At 31.5% G+C, this 18497-nt stretch overlaps 1 protein-coding gene across 4 annotated transcripts in view; it reads left to right on the top strand.

The window, feature by feature from the left end:
• Positions 1-8447: 8447 nt before the first annotated feature.
• LOC146532370 (lachesin-like) overlaps positions 8448-18497 on the top strand; it is a 69603-nt gene continuing 59553 nt past the window's right edge. For all 4 annotated transcript variants that reach the window (XM_085196413.1, XM_085196410.1, XM_085196414.1 and 1 more), the window contains exon 1: positions 8448-8599. The gene's annotated coding sequence lies outside the window, so the exon portion shown is untranslated. The remainder of the gene's footprint in view (positions 8600-18497) is intronic.

Here is an 18497-nt window from a genome sequence, read left to right as displayed (position 1 = left end):
CGACTGTTCCACTTAAACGATCATTGCTCTATTTTCAAAGATACTTAAACTAAAATAAATATAGAAAACGCAATGTATACCATCCAATAGTAAGTAGCTATTTGAATCCTAGTTTAAATGGCATTATAGTAAACAAGTAAGGGCAAGTATAGACATGCATAATGCAACTAACCAAGATAGAATTACAGCTCCATAGCTTGCATCATCATAAAGTTAGCTTATCTTACACTTAGAGAATTGGTTGCGAGTTTGAACTTGGCTACTTTGTTACTTAGTTTATGTTTTGCTATGAAAATGTTGCCACAAAGTTTTGAATCTACAAATTTGTTTTTAGAGAAATTTATAATTAATCCTAAAAAAAGTCTGCGTAAAATTGACGCATATGTATTATAAATATTGGTATCTCTTTATAAATATCGAGAAACCCTCGTTGTGCTATTAGGGCATATCCTTGCTCGGTACGAACTTTCGTGTAGCGTGTGCGTCATTAAGACAAGTCTCTTCGACTTTGAAATACAAATACCAACGTGAGTCAAATGAGTGAGGCATTTTGTTTAAAAAATTATTGTATTACAAAAAGATACAATAATCTTTTTAAGTGTGCAATAAAGATTTTTATTTATTTATCTGTCTATCAAAACTTTACATGGCTATCTTTTACGTAACTTCTAATATTTTAATTCATGGAGTATGTTTTATTAGTTTTTAAATAATATTTATGTAAATTTTGACCATTAAGCTACTTTACTTAGCTTAATGGGACACAAACATAAATATAAATTATATCTAAAATTACCATGTTTACTCCACAATTTGCAAACTATTTATTAATATTTATATATTCTATACGTCGTATTCAATATTTGAACGATTGCGTTGACTTGATTGAATTTTCTACATGGAACTATGAAACTACTAAATATATTGTACATGGGATATGACAAATGTTTACTACTTTTTTAGAAAACTTATAAAGTAATGTAAAACCGAGGGATTAGAAAGGAGCAGGTTCAAATCCTTCAATTATTTTTTTAGCTTCACATAGCCGGGTAGGCAGAGGAAACCTAGGAGTTGGTACTCCTCGGGTGGGAATCGAGCCCACAACCTGTCGCACATTCGTGACCCTGCACCACGACTGGACTTAACTTACACTATTTAACATTAAATATTAACACATCTGAACATTCCTCGCAACGTAAGTCACGGCATAATTAAGATTAGTTTACGTAACATCAATCCGGGGATTTCTGATAGTAAATCAATGTATATGATTGACTCTCGATATATATTCTACATCAGTGTTAATTTAACTTAGCGTCAAAGTACAGCCTGGAGATACGAATGTATGAGGAACTTAAGTTAACCTTCTAATGTTTGTAGTTATTTAATTTGTTAGCATATTTAGAATTACACATTATTTTAGTATAAAAAAATACATTATTTAATATAATATAAGGTGCACATGATTCTTACTCAACAATAATTGAGTAAGTCTCTTACTATTATACTCGTATAATATTTTTAGGAAAACAAAGCTTTCTAAAATTGTTTCTATAGAAATGTTTCAATCTAAACTTATACAATCGCATAAGAAAAATATTTTAGAAAACGTATAAAACTTTGAACGTGGCAGGATTCAAACCAGTACCTCTTGGAAGCAAGCTTGTCCAAGTGTTTTGACCACTAAGCCATAAGCTGGGTAGGCAGATAGTCAATCGATAGATTTTGATGCGCAACAAAGCGCCACGTAGAGTTCTGCCACGCAACACGCAATGTCTCGGACACTCTGTAGAGAGCGGAGAAAGGAGTGTCTCAGTACTTCGATTTAGCGCGAGCTGGGACTTATCTATATCTAATTTAATTTATTGATTTTCTGAGAAAGAGCTTAATTTTAGGCTCACGCATTTGAGTTCCGGCAAATTGTGGTGTAGGTTGAAACAATTCTAATCAGCGTCGTCCTCAGCCGCATATCGCCGATAAAATAATTCATTTTGGCGCACATTGGAGTCCACAGCCACGTACAATTAATTGAAATGAGCAGTTTCTTCATTTATAGTTCATATTAGACTTTATGTATCGATAACTTGTTATAAAATAATAACAAAAAATGTTTTATCCACTCATTTAGTCATTTTGTACTGAATGTTGGAATACTATACCGAAATTTACCTATATAAGAAGAATATAAGAGAGTCCTATCGATATTATGTTCCACCACCCAGACATACTTGCTATTTGAAATGTGGAACGAAATGTTTTAACAATAAATTAATTTTTAACAAAAACAAAAACCGACTTCTAACAATGAACTAAAAAGTGAAAAATAATTTTACAAAGATTTTATAATTTTGAAGTCGGTGCTCAGTAGAACAAACAGGCTTAGTAATTAAATAGTGTAGTAAAGGTGTTGTAGCATTAGTTTGACACCGACTTCAAAATTATAAAATCTTTGTCAAATTATTTTTCACTTTTTAGTTCATTGTTAGAAGTCGGTTTTTGTTTTTGTTAAAAATTAATTTATTTTACGATTTTAAGTGATGGGTAGATCTTAAAATGATGCTTCTTAAACGAGTGGTGATAGTGGTGGTAGTGGTTTGTCAACGAGTGGTTGTGGTTGTCCCATGTAAAACTTCATTTAATTAGGTATTATTTTTGTGCAAAGTAACATTTTGGTATATTGACAAGAACATACATAAAAAGTATTCGGGCGAATTGGGAATCTCCCTTTTTTGAAGTTGGTTGAAAATGAGAACATCCTCTTTTTTGAGATTGGTTGAAAAGAAATGCAACGATCAGGAATCTCACTTCTGACATCAATTTAAAAAGTTTTTGCTTGTAACTATTACAGTATAATCAATTTTTTACCAAAAAAACAAACTTTCTCAGTTTTCTCCGGATTCCATAATCGAAACCTAATCAAACTTTCACCAAATTATCCTTGAAGTGTATCCTTTCAAATAAAAAAAGAATCATCAAAATCGGTTGGCGCGACATTGAGTTATTCGGCTATTAGTCGCGCACATGCCTAATGCAAATTTAAGACTTTTGTGATTTTCTCATGGATACCATTGTCAGACATGGACAAAAAAAAATGGGACCATTCGGGAAGCTATACCTTTCAAATAAAAAAAAATTTATCAAAATCGGTTCACCCAGTTAAAAGTTATGAGGTAACAAACGTAAAAAAAAAAAAAATACAAACGAATTGATAACCTCCTTTTCTTACAGAAGTCGGTTAAAAAACATCGAAACAGCTTAAAAAAAAAACACGTTTTTATTTTCAACCAAAAATAATAAAGACCAAGAGCCATAGAATGTGCTCATAGCTATTAATTATATGAATCTAAGCTCGAGTGGTTTGCTAGTAACCTCGGATGAGTTATACAATACGGGTCCTAGTTGCATCATCACACCGGCTTGATGATACCATATTATTATATTATCATTCACATATTCATCCAAATTTCATGATAATACAATTATTGTAAGTGAGTTAATATCAATTTTAAGATTTTATTACAAAGTTGATCTAATAATAAAAAAATGTAAAATAATTACATATTGTATAATATATAAGATTATGTATAATTACAACGCCGCAGTGCAACTAGGCGTGGGTAGGCTCCTACAAAGCGGCGTCTCTCGGGACCACGCTGTGCAGATATTCTGCCCCATAATATTAAATAATGCTTCACAAAGCTTCCATAGATGCAATTAGATATGCGGCAGTTTAGAATATTCTTTAACATTTTTACAAATATTAAGTGGTTCTTGAGCATGCCTAGTGCCTACTATACTACACTATAGTGGCTTAGTTTGCCAGAGCCTCAATGAATGCGGTGGTCGTGAGTTGAAATCTTCCTTCAGAAGATGCTTTCTTGGCTTGAGGCCAGTCGTGGTGCCAGGGCACAAACGTGTGAATTTACACGCGTGAAGTAGATGATAGAGTCGATTACCAGTTCGGATTATTCTCATTAAGATTTTTATTTCCTTGCTCTGGTGACGAGAAAATCGCTGGGTTGAGTTTCACCACTCAACACGCCTCCGAAACTAGTGTTAAGATAATTCGTTCCTCACTTTCCATTAAATTTTCTAGTTGAGTTTTCCGTGAATATTAGTTTCCCTTTGCCTATCCTGCTATATGCGGAATACAATGTAAATATAAATCTGTTATTATTTAAATAGCTTAATTAGGCAGTCCAGCTAGTCAATAATGTTAAGAATTTAAGAAGTCTAGGTCTGATGGTAATAGGTACATAGCCGTATATAGTCATAGCGGACTGACGCGGGCAACTAGACGCGGTCCTTAGGGAGTGCCTTGTACAGAAACGTATGCAATTTTGGTAGATAGATAAACAATTGCTAAATTGTATAATTACAGGTCTACGGGAAATACCCAAGAGATTTTGATAACGCAGCGACTAAAGTTGATAGGCTTAAGTTTGCAAGTGTATAAACTCATTTTGCGTGAAATTAACTAAAATAAAAGTTTTTATTATTTCTTTGATGAAATACGTATAATTTTTCACTTTTAAGATTTTACCCAATATTATATTGTAAGTTTTCACTTCGTAGCAAGGTAGGTCCACGGGAAGTAATCTGTAGAATTTAATTATGCAGCTAATCTCATACAAGGGAAAGTACAAATATCGCTGCTATCTTTTGATTCCGTAGACTTAGAAATCTGTACTCCGATGGAACCATAGACACCTACACGCAATATATAAAATAAATGGTTTTGACAGACGAACAACAAGGTGATCCATTAAGAGTTTCGTTTTTTCCTATTTAGATACGGAACGAAACTCTAAAAAAATGGCAAATAGTCCGCAGATAAAAAGAAGACAGAGAGTTTTTTAATCGAAAATCCAACGTTCCATGCCAAAATCAACCATTCCTGAATAATATTTATCTGGTATCAACTGCACAAAAGTTTACAGAATGCGAACTATCCTCCTCGTGTTTGATATACCAAAGGTATCTCTATATAAAACGCTATAAGGTGTAACTTTTGGAACTTGAACTTTTTTGTTATCTATACTCTTGTAAAATATCTATACGCTTGCCAAACGACTTTCAACTCTGTGACTAAAATTCAAGGTTCAATTCTATCTGAAACTTTGATGAATTTCATGAATTTCTCCGGTGTCGGAAGGGTTTACAGAGTTCACTCCTCAGCTGGCTTTATGTTGCTTTTTGCACTTTTGTTTTTATTTAGGCGGTATATTGTTGCTTTGACAATCGAATTCTAATGGACTCATTCTATGAAGCGTTTCATATATATGTTTCTGTTAAGGTACTTTATTATTAACTTTCAGGTGTTTTAGAAATATTTCAAATTAAATTAAGATATATTGTACGTTGTTTAATGAGATCGAGAAATCATAAAAATATTTTAAACTAGATTTTCCTTGCGGCTTTATATACGTTTGGGCATGACCCATGACACTTTATGTGCCCATAATATAGTCTATAGCCTTACTAAATAAATAAATAAAGTTGAACAAACTTTTTTTAAATTTAATGAAACAAACTCTTCAGCTTTTTGAAGATATAATATATGCATATATTATATCAGCAAAGGATATCATTGAGTTATAATAATAAAAAAATATATATTACACCAAAAATATTATAACCTGTACTCTTTATATTATAAATTTTTTTGTATATTCCATACTGAAGATTACCTAAAGAAATTGATATACCTATACTTATACAATGAAATACAAAAACTACTTTCAATGGTCGACCCTTAAGCGTTCAAGTTTTTCTAAACAGGATACCTTTTGGAATATCAAACAGTTCTATAGCGAGGTCTATAGGATAGGACTATAGAAGTGCACTGAAGCTTGCTTATCTCACCCCTATTATATACTGAATAGATAATACGTGTATGTATGAGAAAATGCGTAAGCAATTTTCCTAAATATACCTTTAGGTTTGAAGAAGATGATTGATTTAAGCGGTTAAAATATTAAGTGTGGATTATGGGTTGGATTTGTAGGGTTACCGTACCTTAAAAGAAAAGTATATTATTATTATTATTCAGATTTAATACCTGTATTATTTAGTATTAATAATTACATATTTTTAATTTTTTAATATATCAATTGGGAACAAATTTTATTGGAATCCTATATAAAAGAAAAAATACACTAAAGTTACTTAATAAAAAACTAAATTTATACATTTTTAAAAAATATTCTCTAAAAGGATATTCTCTAAAAAATATTCTCTATATTAAAATTTATTTAATACATAACAAAGTATTTCTTATTTATATATAGAAATTTATATAAGAAGGTCGATTCGAACCTATTTCAATCCTTTAATATGAAGTTTACCACCACTGCACATATATTTATACATATGTATAAATTTAAAATTAAAGTTTTAAAAATCAGTTTCACGCTATATCCCGCACACAGGAATCCCTGGGTTTCTGATCCCCGCTTTTTCGAGGCACTGCATGTTGAGTACCTTGGTGCCAGAGCGAAGAAACGAAAATATTAATAAATAATAATTCATTCCCTGGAGTGGGGATCGAACCCACAACCGTCGCGTTACAGTCACACCCTTGTGCCCCTGCGCCACGAGGGCCTGTAAACTTATTACGTACATAACTAGATCTAGTCTAATATACCTACATTATTGGTATCCCGAGCACGTATTAACGCTCACAATGAAATCGATTATTTGCAGTTGAAATTTCAATTAGACTGCTATAATCAGTAGTAATTTCCGCAATATTAATATAGCGGATAATCGATTTAGCTAACGCCGACTAGCTCTCATTAAGATATAGCACCTCCCGCATACCCAGGGTAAAATAAAAGGACCTCGTGAAGAACAGAATGTCTCAAACATTCTGTTCTTTTTCTCCCGGATTTCGGGAAGTATTTTCATTTCAAGAATTTCTCACAAGAGACTGTATATTCCAAAGACATAATAATTTAATGCCGTCTTGGACGTAGAGGCATGGCGGATGATACAGTCACACAGAACGATTGCAGGTTTGATTCCCACTGGGGTTAACGGAATCATTTTAATTTCTTCATTCTGACGAAGGACGTCATTTAACACTCAATGTCACAAAAATTGGGCGGTAATTGGGCAATGGAGTGTGATAACACTAGTTTTGCTCTGCCTACCCTGCCTACCCTGCCTACGGGAGAAGTGAATACAGTGTGAAGCGAAAAACATAGATTTTTAAACATTAATATAGAATTTAAATTACGTCGATTTTATAATTTGTTGGCAGAACAGCAAGCTTTTGTATAAGCGGCCGTTAGAGAGAAATTCATTAACATGAACAATGTAACGTAATTACAGCATTAACGATTAGACAGATTGTGGCGCGGTCTTGATTGAGCATGCCTCACGCGGATTTATGTTATTATAATATGTGTTCATTTTGATTGGATAGGTAGTCGCGGGTTCAAGTGTTTAATTGCTAAATTATTTATTTAATAGTTCTGTTTCTTTTAGCTTTACGATGTACGCAGAGGGTACCTGGTAAACTAGTGTTAAAACACTCCGTTTACCAATTTCCGTTGAATTCCGGAGGCAGTGGGTGTTGAATGGCGGATCCCAACTTCAGAATCGGAGAGTTACCAGAGTAACACAATGTTGTATTTTGTTTAACTTCCCGCTGTATCCCGGGATTGGCAGAGAAAACACTCTGGACCCAACTATCAGCAGAATTTCTGACACATTGCATGCTGAGTAGCGGTATCCGCAGTGCGTTTAAATTATTTTATTTCCCCGAGGAGAATCAAACTCTAAATCACAAGTAAACATTTTAATCTATACAAACATATGAATTTTCTTATTTCTGTTGTGTTCCGTCGAGTCGAGTCGTACGAACAAAAATAAGAAAATTTGAAGTGATTTGTATGAGACTTTCACTAAAAGATTGTGGAGCAATATATCGATTAATTTGATCCCAGAATTCCCATGATATTAGGATTTACATAGTCATAGGCCGTGCACGGAACCCAACCGCCTAAATAGATAAATAACAATTGTTAATTTAAAAAAAATAATTAAATCAGCTTCACGCTGTACATAGCAGAGTGCCACAGAGAACCTAGTGTTAAGACAAATCAAATCAAATTGTTGATATAAATACACTTAATTCATATTAAATATATCTAGTTCAGGACGAAGCCGCACGGGCGTCGATAGTAATTAATAAAAAAGTGAAAAACAGAGTGTCTAATCACTAACTCTCATTATAATCCGCGTTAGATGAGAAAAGATAAAATTATAACACCATAAAGATACATAGCTTATTAGTGAAAACTTGAAAAGATGCAGTTTCTGTGACGCATGCGTTGCCCGAGGCTGAACAGCCAACGACCTCCTTACATCCTAACTGCGATCAAATTTCGATCTTACCATGTAACGAAATAGATCCTTTTAGGGAAACTTTGGAAGCTTTCGTTGGGCAGCCAGTAGCTCGCCGCCCGCCGCAGAGAGTGCTCGTGCCCGCCGTACAGACACATACGAGACGGGCAAAGTTTATAACTTCACGTGTTTAGTTGTCGTGATCTGAGGATTGCTAGTGAGTGGAGTGTTTGGGATGTGATGGAAGGTAGGTTTGGTTCCCGAGGGGGTTTTTTTTAATGATTTGCTTTTTGGTTTATTTCTTTTTGTATAATAATTACAACTGATTTATAAATTCCTTAATTGTGTTAATTTAATAAAAAAGAAAAAAAGCTTATTATTATAAAAAACGAATTGTTAAAAATAAAAATAATTAATCGGGAATTATAAATGGTAAAATTCCGTTATTTCCCGTTCATTTAAAAAATTTGAGAAATCCTCTCCCGTTGCCTCCAATATTCTGTAAGTCTCTACATGCTTTCAGCGCTTTACTCCGTCTAATGATAATTGTGTACTATAGATTTTTTTTATAAAAAACTATTAATTGATTTAAGAAGCCCAATATATTTCAAAATATTATACTTATTTTTGTCTAAAATATATACTATATGTTTTAATGTTGCTTCAAAAATAATATTTTTTAATTCCAGTTTCAACTGCACACATAATAATTACATAAATTGTACTACAATATCTATTTATATAATAATGAAAGTATTTCATTCAAATTATTGAAAATATTATAAAATGTGAATTAATTTCAATGAAAAATACTATAAAATAAAAAAAAATTAAAATATTTATTTCAGTTTCACAACTATTAGTCTAAACAAATAATAATCTAAGAATAATAAATAATAATTTAAGAAATAATTGCACACACACCTAATAACTCTGAGCACAGGTCCAGTGAGTTACATTCTGTCACATTTTTAACGATAGACGTTACATAGCCTTTAGCCTTCCTCGAAAAGCAGAGAGAGAACTTATATTTGTCATGTTTTTTATTCGTACCAGTAGCACCTTCCGAGTAGCGCCCTCAACCAAGCAACTCTTTAACTCTTCAATATTTCTTTACATAAAATATTCCCATGAATAAATAGATACCCTCGTGGCACTAAGCAGGTAACGTAAATACAACAATTTTAGGTTCGATTTTAGGATGAAGGAAATGTTCAATATTTTAATTTTATAAAGCGCCTAAGATCTAATTAAAATTGACTTTTCTATTACTTAAATTACTATTAATTAAATTGATCTGCTACGCAACGAGTAATGTGCTTAAATATACGATTGTATTCTTTTTCGCGATGAATCCTGCATAAAGAAGTGTTTGTAAGAAGGCTTTATTTAGAATTTGAGACATTGTTGGTTGACTGGCGAAACTCAACACCGCAATAAGCTCTACCATAGATATTTCATTTCTGTCCTCTAATACGGCCGTAGAAAACTCACTATCTACAATAATTGCAATCAAAAAATTGAGCAGTTACAAATAGGAATAGTCAAAAAATATTATATGCATAATCCTAATATAATATATAAAATATAAATACACATATGAAAATAGCATTTACACGTATCTACTCAAGTCGCGATATGTTTTTGGGGCGTGCTTTTAATGTTTTACTCCTCCTTCGATAGCTCCTCCCTAGAACAAAATATGACGCAGGAAATTATATATTAAGTATCTTTTTTGGCTTCACGCCGTATCACATATATTGTAGAGTAGAACGTATAGATAAGTTGTAGAGAGAACATTTAAGACACTTCGTTCCCTACGCACTGCCCTACCTTTAAGACATTTGTGTTGGGCGGTAGAATTCAACGCTGCGCTTTGTCTCGTTACCACAGCGAGGAAATAAAAATATTTCTTTCCACTATCTGGGAATCATACCCCAACCGTTACGTATATAGGCCTCCATGTAAAATACTTTTTAAAACAATTTTATTCTAATGTCGAGATACAGATCATCTAATAATATTTTTTCCTAGACTAATTCATTAATTTATTTAAAGTTTTCAGTTTTCAGTTTTCAAATCATTAGTTTAATTAAAGTTCATCACATAACATCACACACTTAACGCCAAGTGGAGAACGCAGAGTCTCAAACTAGGTTTGGTCTAGCTACTCTACTGTACGGAATAAGACGTGATCCAAAATACACAAAACATTTATTTATATACACACACATTGCACATACACAAGTAGGGGACGTCAAGCCCAGGATGATTCGTACAACAATAATACAATAGTCGCATGTGGCGCTATACAAGATTGATTGAAATACGGTACCGATTAATTTCAGCATGCGTATTGAGGAATAGTTTGTACCTTTCAGTTTTGGGGTTATTTGTAACACACAGACAGTGTTTTGGTCAAAATTGTGGTAGCTTAAATTAAATTTATGAGCTTGAGATTTTTGTAATAAATAAATAAAAATATATTAAGCTCATGAATATTCATATTTATTGTTTTATTCAGCTTAAACATGTGAGTAGTGGGAATAGAGGAAACCTGGAAACCTGGTCTAGTTAAAACATCCGTTTCCGATTAGGACACGTCGCTCAAGTTCATGTTTTCCACTTTTAACTGAATTCTGGAGACACTGGGTTTTGATTTACTGAACTTTATGCCACGTTCTGCCTTGACGCTAGTAAGGACTATATGTACTTTTAAGTATTTAATTTCCTAGAGTGGAAATCAAATCCACAACCTGTCGCGTGTACACTTATACTTACTTATACTTGTGCCTCAAATAACGTAACTACAATAATAACATTTACTTTAACCTGCTCATTAGCAATGCACTTAGATTATATTCTAAAACCTAATTAATCAACATTAGTTACTAATTAACATAAGTCTAGTTAACGTGTCGGCTTTCTAGAATTTATATGAGAAGCTGAACACTTCAGAGGTTTCACTCTTATATATCTTATATCTACGTGGTTGAAATTAATTATTTTTCTTTGCTAAAAATAAACATATAGTTATTTTTGTTATAAGGATAAAGAAGCAACACACCTTTTCCTCAAAGTGGGAAGTTGGTAGAGGGAACCTAACTTTAAAATACTCTGTTCACTTTCCGCCACTTAATAATAATAAAATTTATTTTTCGGTTCATACAAAAAGATTAAATGTTATCATGACTTATTTATATTATATTAAAAATATTGTCTTATATAGTATAGTCTATATACCCGTAATAATTATATTATTGTTAGTACCTTAACCACTTGAGTTTACAACTTGGACTAAACTATCAGAATATTAACACTATATTCTTAATTTTAAATATTTAACTCAATTGTGGCTGCAATAAGAGAGAAAATGCTAATTGTTACTTTAGCCCGAGTTCTGATTCGTAGTCGGTTTTACTATCCACCATCGTTTGTTTGAAACCTATTTGAATAAAATATAGCGCTGCATAGATCGAAATAATTTATTAAAATAAATACTTGCCTTGAAGTGATTTTAAAGGAGATGGGAAACGAGTCTCAAATGGAATTGAACTATGAATTATTAATTGGGCAAGTTCTGAATGTAGTACTAGACTTTGTGTTAGAGATGACACTTCATCAATAAGTCAATTTGAATAGCTGTAATGGCTACGCGGTGGCCTTTTTGAGATGAATGCAGTGGAACGTTAAGCTGTGTTGTAAAATAATAGTTTGAACAACTCGAATAATTTCATGTTTGTACTATCAGTACTGGTTCCCTCGTTATGCGTTATGAAATATAATTCGTTAAAGATGTGTTGTCAGAGACCAATTGAGGTACAGGGTCACAAGCGTGTGATTTTAACAGGTTTCGATTCATTGTAACTTAAAATATACATATTTAAGTTGTAATATTCCAATAATAAGCAAATTTAATACACCGCTCGTTTTATTATCAGATTTCAAACCACTTGCAGAACATGGGTTACATTTTGTTATTTCAACGAACTTTTAATGACAAATGTTCGCTTGTTTAGCTTCTGTATTCCGCATGTAAGCATTGAGTAACTCTTATGAAGACACTCCGTTCCCCTCGCATTGCCCGATTTTCAAGAAATTGCGTTAAGTTACGAAGTACCTTGATAATACGTTATTTTTGCCTACAGAGTCCTATGAGTATAATTAAAATGTATTAAAACTTGGCTATAACAATTTAACATATAACGTAGATTATAATTATTTAAAAACTCCCCAGAAATGTGTCATCCATAGAAAATTACAAAGCCGACTGACTGAGACTCACTAGCTGGCTAGCAGGTACATAAATGCCTGAAATCGCTATTTAAGCCGTCATTTTGTCTCATACTCGCACAAAAAAGTTCACAAACAAAGATTTATCTCATGCTGTACAGTATGTACGTAGTTATGTAGGAGGCTGTATCTACCCTCCCAGCGTTTAATCAAGTCGAGTTACCTCTACGGCTAATAAGTCGCCTTAGGGGTTTGTATATGGGAGAGGTACGCAAATTATGTTGGCATATAATGCAATTACAAATATATGTGGGTAGTTCGTATTTTATTTTTAAATTATACTTGTTAAATATTTGTTTGGTAGTGATGATTGGTGATTCTGAGACAGACGTTCAATTAGGGGTAAAGTCGTGTGTTGTAAAGGGTTTTAAATAGCATATAGTGTAAAAATGTCAGGTGGTAAGTATAAGAAAATACTTAATAACCATAATTTATTGTTCCTCTTTCACATATACACACTTCTAACACTTTACACAGCACACTTAACACTGTTTCTATATAACACTTTACACTTATACACGTTTTAAAACGCATAGTTCCAACAATGACACTGATTTTAAATACTTGAACACTGTCACAATTTTACACCTTACGACAGGCAGTTTAACGACGTACTGACTCAATCCTTCAAAAACGTCACTTTTTATAGCCGTTCCCTTCCTCTTTTATAAATAATTCTGTGGGTATTATTATTTTAAATTCTGTAAAATACCCTCACACTGACAATTGTCTTACAATAGGTAAGTATCAATAACTTTATTTATTATTTTTCAATTTTCTTTGTTTTGAAGTACGTACAATATTATTTTCTACATTATAGTTTTTAAGTTTCTACATATAAGTATACTTTTGAAATTGCTATTTTTTAATAAGTTCGTGACAAAGCTCTTATTTAATAATTATCTCCAGTATTTAAGCACCGTATAATATTACAGTAGTAATATTGCTGCTGGAACTTGTAGAAAGCGTTGGTGTAAATGTGAAGTACTTATGTTAATGCTCCTATATATAGGATTTTGATTTAGTTATAACCTAAGTATGTAACTATACTAGCGCGGCAGTATGATACAGATTGTAAAACATTACACAGATGTCTGTTCTGGACTATTATTCATAAAATATAACATATTTAGGATTTCGTACCTTTTAATGAAAAAATGAACCTTTATAAGATCACTTTGTTGTCCGTCTGTCTGTATCTGTGTCTGTCAAGAGCTTTTATTTCAAGAACGCCTGGAGATATCGAGTTGAAATTCAAACCATATACCTGGATATACAGTCCTATCGCAACTTCCTGGAAGAAAGATGTATTTCTATCATAATTTTTTTTTTAAAATATGGCCTTTTATATAGCAAAAAACGTGTATTTTGACGTTAACCTAGAGTAATGAAATTTAGCAACTCTACATTTGCTGTTAAATCCTAAAAAATAATATACTTAATAGAAGGCAAAATTTGGTACTAAAGCCGCTACTTCAAGTAAGGTATCAGATGAACGGACTCTGGCTAAGCTAAGCCTGAGTTTGAGAAAAAGCTCCAGAAACCAATTATAGTAGTGAACCCCCGGTGTGCAAGCCCGACTCGCACTTGTCCGGTTTTTTTTATTTATTGATATCTAAAAAACTTTTTATTATGAAATGTATTATATCATTTATAAATAGACATTCTACACTATATTTTTTGTGCATAAAAAATGATTCACTTTTACCAGGTTACGTACCTCAAAAAAGGAATATTTTTAATACTTTATATATTAAGTTTATGTAAATCTGTCTGTCTGTTCATTTATTTAATACTAGCTGACCCGGCGAACTTCGTACCGCCTAACAGTCAATCTTTATTTTTTGTTTTTTAATACTTATTCTGCTATTCGGGACACCGGGTCAGCTATTATATAATAATTATACTTTATTGCACTAAAAAACAAAGAAACAATACAGTAACAATATTTACAAAAAGACAATAAAAAAGTGCAATGGAGGGCCTTATCACTAAAAGCGCTTTCTTACATGCAACCATTTGAAAGAAAAAAAGATAGCAGAAAGGTGTAAATAGTAATATTAAATATGATATGATATTATTAAATATAAATAAGTTATTTATCATATAAACATACATACACTGATAAAGACACAACATGCATACATACTATATATATTTTGGTAGAGTAAAGTGATTGCAATTAAACAAACTAAACTAAAAAAAAGTAAATATTACCCTAAATTACGCACTATTTTTATGTGTAAAAGTTATGTAGGTACATTAGTTTTGTACTTTTTACACAATAATTGATTATGTAAATAGAAAAACAGATAAAAATTTTCAAATTATTTTACATAGATTTAAGCATCCTTTAACGCCCTGGCATTTCTTTTTCTAATATTTTCAACAGAAATTGTTCCTCTACAGATTCATTATTTGGGTAAATTAACTAAAACACTTAACATTCAATTATGGTAATCGAAAATATGATGTATTACTAAAGTATTGAGATGATTACTATTCTATTCCGATGTAATAATTTTTTAACAAATAATAATTAATAACGCAACAATATGTTTAGAATTCTGTTTCTATTTTCTCAAATATAAATTTCTTGATATCTTTAAATACATGTTATGTACAATATAGTTAAACGGTCACCGTTCGATCATAGTTAAAACATACCGTTTTCTCAGTATAAATAATCAATAACTATATTTTGCTAGTTTTAAAATTAATAATATTTCTCTCGAAGTAATTAATGCTTAACAAATAATAACTTGTTGAGATATGTTTTATTCGTTATCAAGATTCGTTAGTACTTACTATTTGTTGTCAATAGATCTCCAATATTAACTTCTTGAAAACATTAAATACTTACATCTTTTGATAGAGTGAAGCGATTACAATGAAATAAAAACTAAAACCTGCTCTGATTTACTTGTAATTTTTATATATAAAAGTTGCTTAAATTTGTTATGTACTTTTTACGTGATACCTGTTTACATAAACAGACAAACAGACAAACAGATAAACAGACAAACAGACAAAAATTCCAAAAATGCTGGAAATGGATTCTGTTAATTGTCCTTTAACACTCTAGCTATTTTTTTTTTAAATATTTTCAATGTACAGAAATGACTTCTCTACAGATTTATTATAAGTATAGATAAATGCAACTTCTATTTCGTATTCTAGTCTTCTAGTAGATAAGCGTACACAAACAATTCCTTTTCAATGTTTTATTATGGTATAGATTTTCTACAAAGTTAACTTTAAAAATAAGTATTTAGGAGGTTACACTACAAGGTTCAATTAACTTTTTAGAACACGTGTTTGAAAGTCAAAATTGTCAGATCACCTACATCCATGCTTTGAAATCGGTTTAATTTTTATTTCATTGTGTTCTGATATTCTGTCACAATAGGGTAAAACCGGGATAGATGCCCTACTTTTTGAAATATCCACCTAATTAGATAAAATATATTTTTTATAGGAATAATTTTTATTTATTTAGCTAGCTCAATCCTTTGTGATGAATTACTTATATATTTTTTTAACAAATCAAATATAGATTTTGCAAAAAATAGCTTTTCGTGAAACACTAATTTTGAGGATAGATGCCCACCTATATGGATAGTTGCCCCACTATGAAAATGCTGGGGAGGATAGATGCCTGCAGAGTAAGGTAGGTGCACTTTATACCGATTAAATGAAAAAACCAAACCAATTGTTAAATAATTCTAATTTTAAAACAGCAATTTTGTTTCCAACAAACATAATCATAATAATGAAAAGTATATAGTGTTTTTTAAAATCTTATAATTGCTATTAAATTGTAATATCATAAAAATAGGTAACCATTATTAAAATTTTAAAACATTTGTGTAACTAAAATATTAATTCTTTCAACATCCATTATCATATTTTTTAAGTTAAATTTTACAACAAAATTACAATTCTTAATATTTTTTCCACATTGCACAATTATACATTTTTATATTAAAAAGAACAAAATATAATTTTTAGTTATCTATTCTAATCATCTATTCTAATTCTCTAATTATCTCAAATAATAATTATTCGTTATTCCAATTTAATTAAAATTTAGCCAGATAGCGTTTTTATTTTTCCACATCTTGCGCTATAATTTCTGAAAAGTGTACAGGTTTCATGTAGCCAGTTCTGACATATTACACACTGAATCCAGTCGGATTGCGACTTCGTATTTTCTTCGAATACTTCATTCTAATGAAACAGTCTAACTTAGTTTTCAATTGTTTTTGCTTTCTCTTAGCTATATCTTTCTTGTGTTTAAAAAATGCTAATTTAATAAATACTTTAAAAAATATTTTAAAAATATATACCTAACTCCATATACTGAGTATAAAGGGATAGATGCCCGCCCCTAAGGGCACCTATACCTCGAAAAATCAGGGCAACTATCCTTTGGGATAGAGATAGATGCCAAGGAATTTTTTTAGTAAATTATAAACAAAATAGAATCTATAAGCACCTAGATACAGTCTTAATGAACCAGTACATCAACGTAATAAAAAATATAGCGTAATTGATTACAAATTATAAAGTTATACAACGCAAAATATTAACCTTTAAATCTTTGACGCGTTCACGAATTTCGCCGCGGAGATATTTACTAAAATGTGCTAAACGCGTCCTCATTGCACAAATGTCCGTGAATAACTTTGGTGCGGGAAGACTGTGGCTCCTGCTTGTACAATTATTTTTTTGTCACGAGTTCGGGAAGTTAGGTGTTTTAAAAATGGGGCATCTATCCCACTGCGGCATCTATCCCGGTTTTACCCTATATTATAATAGTAATCATTGATCGTTGAATTTACTTTTTAAAAATATCAACGAATTACATAATAAGCAAAATCTTAATCTAAAATAAACGGTATTCGTTATTTTTTAAATTATTTAAATGGGAATTCACAGCTTTAGTAGAATTGTTGATTTGAATAATTATTCTAGTGACAGTGACTGGGCTAAAGTTAGGCGAGACGTCGAGTTTGACAGTCACTTCCAAACAGACGATTGTATTCAACAAGAAATACTGTATTGTTATTCTATTGTGTTTATATATTCCAGGTATATACAGTATACAAATAGCTTATAACTATATACGGTGTGGAAGTGTATCCTGCAAGGCATAATAAAAGGGAGAATAGGGGAACCTAGGGAGACTAAGACTAACTTAAGAGTTAAAATTTTCGAAAGCCAATATGTGTTACTAGCGGACGCGCGCAGCTTCGCTTGTTTATTGCTTAGGGGTGAATTCTAATAAACTTTGAAACACGTGTTCAATAAAATATTTTTAAGACGCTCAATTTCAAATTTTGTAAAAATCAGTGGCGATTTAAAGATTTTTCTATATAAAATTTTAACCCCTTATTTACACTCCTAGGGGATGAATTAAAATAAACTGCGAAACTTATGTTCAATGAAATATTTTTAAGAGTCTAAATTTCAAATTTTATAAAATTCGGTGGCGTTTTAAAGATTTTTCCATACAAACTTTCAACCCCTTATTTGCACCCTTAGGGGAAGAATTCTAGAAAACCATGAAACATGTGTTCAATTAAATACTTTTAAGAGTCTGAATTTCAAATTTTATAGAAATTGGTGCCGATTTAATTTTTTTTCCATACAAACTTTGAACCCCTATTTCACCCCTTTAGGGTAAAAATTTTTCAAAATCCCTTCTTAGTGGATGTCCAGATTACGAAACTAAATATCTGTCCAAATTTCACGTTTCTACGCACAGCGGTTACGGCTGTGCGTGCGTCTTACCTCAGTCAGTGAGGACAAGTCCTTTTATATATATAGATTACAAGAACAAAAACATA

The sequence above is a fragment of the Heliconius melpomene genome, chromosome 13 (genome assembly GCF_056956725.1).
Source record: "Heliconius melpomene rosina isolate 202511_hmr_F chromosome 13, ASM5695672v1, whole genome shotgun sequence".
Taxonomy (NCBI): Eukaryota; Metazoa; Arthropoda; class Insecta; order Lepidoptera; family Nymphalidae; genus Heliconius; species Heliconius melpomene.
The sequence above is the reverse complement of the archived record's forward strand: the minus strand, read 5'-3'. Positions and strand labels throughout refer to the sequence as shown.